This window comes from Micropterus dolomieu, linkage group LG17, assembly GCF_021292245.1.
Source record: "Micropterus dolomieu isolate WLL.071019.BEF.003 ecotype Adirondacks linkage group LG17, ASM2129224v1, whole genome shotgun sequence".
In the NCBI taxonomy this organism is placed as follows: domain Eukaryota; kingdom Metazoa; phylum Chordata; class Actinopteri; order Centrarchiformes; family Centrarchidae; genus Micropterus; species Micropterus dolomieu.
The window spans coordinates 3474202-3478054 of NC_060166.1; positions in this window are offsets into that span (position 1 = coordinate 3474202).

The window sequence follows — 3853 nt, forward strand, 5'->3', positions numbered from 1 at the left end:
TAAGCTCCTTGACCTCAGTGAGCCGTCCTTTTTTCTAAAAAGTTTCTGCCGACTTCTTATGAACTTAAAGAAGTGATAGAAGGAAGGCTGAGGATGGTCAGAGCCAAGTTTGAATGTTTCACTCTCACATTCATTAATGTATATGTTCCAAATGTCGGCTCAGACAGAGTCCGTTTTATTAATACTCTCAGTGACACTCTGACTAGTTGTGGTTCAGATGATTTTTTGTTTTTAGGGGGAGATTTTCATTGTACTCAGAATGATTCTTTGGACAGGAATCATGTTGAACCTCATGCTGCTTCAAAAAAGGCAATTAATGAAGTAATAAAAACACATGATTTGGTGGACGTTTGGAGGAGGTTGCACACTTAAGACCGACAGTACACCTGGGTGCATACAAGAGAAAATTTTATTTCTTTGGCTCGACTGGACGGGTTTTATTGTTTTAAACATCATTTTAGTGTTTTTAAGACGTGTAACATTTTACCTGTACATTTTAGTGATCATTTTTTTGTGGTCTTCAGTGCTTTTATTGCAAAAACTGCCAGTATGCAACAGTAGTGCATACTGGCAGTTTAACACCAATTTACTCAGTGATGCGCATTTTAAAGATGTTGTGGTTTATTTCTGGAAGGTGCATAGGTCTGAAAGGAACAGTTTTGTTTCTTTAAGACAATGGTGGGACTGTGGGAAGGTTAAAATCAAACAGCTCTGTCTACAGTACACTCTGAATGTCATGAGGGACATTACTAGATCAATGACGACTCTAGAGACTGAGATAGTGGAACTTTTAGGCTTGATTGAGTCCACAGGAAATTGAGAGCATTTTGAAGCCCTCAAATCTAAAAAAGCTTTGTTAGCAGACCTGCTGGGCACCAAAGCCCAGGGAGCACTGGTTCGTTCACGTTTCCAGAGCATCAACCAGATAGACGCTCCGTCCAAGTTTTTCTTTGGCTTAGAAAAGACAAATGGGCAGAGCAGGTACATCCACACATTACAGTCAGCTGATGGGAAAGAACTCACGGAGCCTCATGAGATCCGGAGACGGGTGGTGCAGTTTTACTCTGAGCTGTATAAAACAGAACATGTTGAGCATGAACAATTGTTTGAGTGTTTCAGCGAAGGACTGCCCAGAGTCTCTAGAGATGACTATCATGAGCTAGAGCAGCCTCTAGTTTTGGAAGAGCTGCATGCTGCCCTGCAGGGAATGGACGGAGTGAGGTATTGACGGTCTTCGTGTCGAGTTCTACAAGACCTTCTGGAAAGAGCTTGGTCAGGACTTGTTGGATGTATTCAATGAAAGTTTTGAAAATCAGACCCTGCCTCTGAGCTGCAGGAGAGCTGTGATAACCCTGCTGCCGAAGAAAGGAGACCTTCAGGACATCAGAAACTGGCACCCAGTCTCCCTCCTCTGTTCGGACCATAAGATCTTGTCCAAGGCTCTGGCTAATCGGTTGAAGCAGGTGATGGAGGAAATCATTCACCAGGATCAGTCGTACTGTGTGCCTGGTAGGTCCATCACAGACAACGTGTCTTTAATCAGGGATGTTTTGGATGTCTCTAGTTCTTTGGGCACTGACCTTGGTCTCATTTTGTTAGACCAAGAAAAAGCATTTGAAAGGGTTGAGCACCTTTATCTTTGGGAAGTTCTGGAGCGTTTTGGTCTCAGCCCGAGTCTCATTGCTATGATAAAAGATTTGTACCAAGACATTCAGAGTGTACTGAAGGTTAACGGGGGTCTGAGTGCTCCCTTCACAGTAGGCAGGGGTGTCAGACAGGGCTGTCCTCAGTCTGGGATGCTGTATGCATTGTCCATTGAGCCCTTGCTACACAGAATCCAGTCCTGTATTCATGGTTTTGTTTTACCAGGTTTTAACACACCACATGTTTTATCTGCTTATGCTGATGATGTCATGCTCCTGGTCAGAAATCAAGCTGAAATTGGAATTGTTGGAAATATTGTGTCTGAGTTTGGTCTTATCTCTGCTGCAAAAGTAAATTGGACAAAAAGTGAAGCTCTAGCAGTTGGAAACTGGTTTGGTGGTCTTCCAATCTTGCCGAGGGGGTTGGGATGGAGAAATGATGGCATAAAGTATCTAGGTGTTTATCTTGGCAAAGAAGAAATGGTTAAAAGAAACTGGGAGGACATGATAGAGACGATGAAAGGAAGGTTAAAAAAGTGGAAATGGCTGCTTGCTCAGATGACTTTTAGAGGAAGGACTCTAGTAATCAACAACCTTGTAGCTTCAGCACTATGGCATCGTTTAGCTTGTATGGAGCCACCTGCTGGCTTACTCTCAAAACTACAAGCAGTTTTAGTGGACTTTTTTTGGGACAGGTTACACTGGGTACCTCAGAGTGTGCTTTTTTTACCAAAAGAAGAAGGGGGGCAAGGCCTGGTACACCTAGCGAGCAGAGTGGCAACTTTTCGATTTCAATTTGCACAGAGATATGACTGGTTTTAAATACCCAGTGTGGAAAGAGTTTGCAAGCAGCATTAAGGACAGCAGACAGGTTGACACTGCTTTGTTTTTAATGGATGTAGGTTATTTAAATCTGTCTGTATTGCCTGATTTTTATAAGGGAGTTTTTAAGGCCTGGCACCTTTTTAAGAAGAGACGGTTGGAGTCATCAATTTCCCTGTAGTGGTTACTGAACGAGCCTCTGATTGGTGGATCCACAATGGACGTACAGGACAGTGGTACACCAGGCCTCGATCACATACTCCGTTCTGCTGGCACTATAACTCTCAGACGGATAGTGGATGTAGCTGGACCTGGTTTTATGAACTGTGGCTGAACTAATTGGACTAAAATCTGTGCGTCACGTGAGGAACATTCTGAATAGCTGGACTAAAAAACTAACAGCAGCTGATAATGAGCTGTTGAGGATATACTGGAAAGGTGAGGAAGCTCCGGAGAAAGATTACCCTTTTCCGGAGTTGGGACTGGTACCCAATCTTGACTGTTTATTTGACTAGTTTATTGTTGGATGTCAGGCATCAGAAAGACCCAGATCTCCACACGGTGACGGGTAAAATGATTTACAGGTGCTGTGTGAAGGTCTTGTGTAAAAACAAGTTAAATTGTAGAAGTGACACGGTGTGGAGGGAGAAACTGGGGATTAGTAACGCTGTGAAGCCTGTCTGGAGAGTCTTTTACAAACTTCCTTTAAAGAAGCGCACAGGTGACTTACAGTGTTACATGGGGCTGTTGCGGTGAACTGTTTTGTCTCTGTGATTAATCCCTCTGTCTCTGATGGCTGTCCTTTCTGTGGGTGGCTGGAAACTGTTGTTCATTGTTTTTTAGAGTGCAGCAGAGTGGGGGAACTGTTTAATGTGTTGGCGTGGTTGTTTTCTTCTTTTAATGAAGTGTGGTCTAACACTGCTTTTGTTTTTGGAGCAGGTTACAGGAAGACTAATGCAACAAAGTGGCAACTGTTAAATTTTATTGTAGGGGAAGCCAAATTGTCCATATACATGAGTAGAAAGAAGCAGGTAGAAGGACAGCTGTGTGGAGACGTAGTCCATGTGTTCACCTCTCTGGTTAAGGCCAGAGTGTTAGTGGACTTTAAATTCCATAAGCTAATGAACAGCTTGGATGTGTTTGTACGTCAGTGGTGTTATGATGATGTCATTTGTTCTGTGGTGGATGAAGAAGTCAGTTTTAGTCTTGTTTTCAGTCCGCCCACCCTGAGCCATGGTTCTGCTCGAGGTTTCTGCCTCTTAAAAGGAAGTTTTTCCTTGCCTCTGTCGCCTAGTGCTTGCTCTTGGTGGGAATTGTTGGGCTTCTGTAAATAACATCATAGAGTACGGTCTAGACCTGCTCTTTTATGAAAAGCACTGTGAGATAAC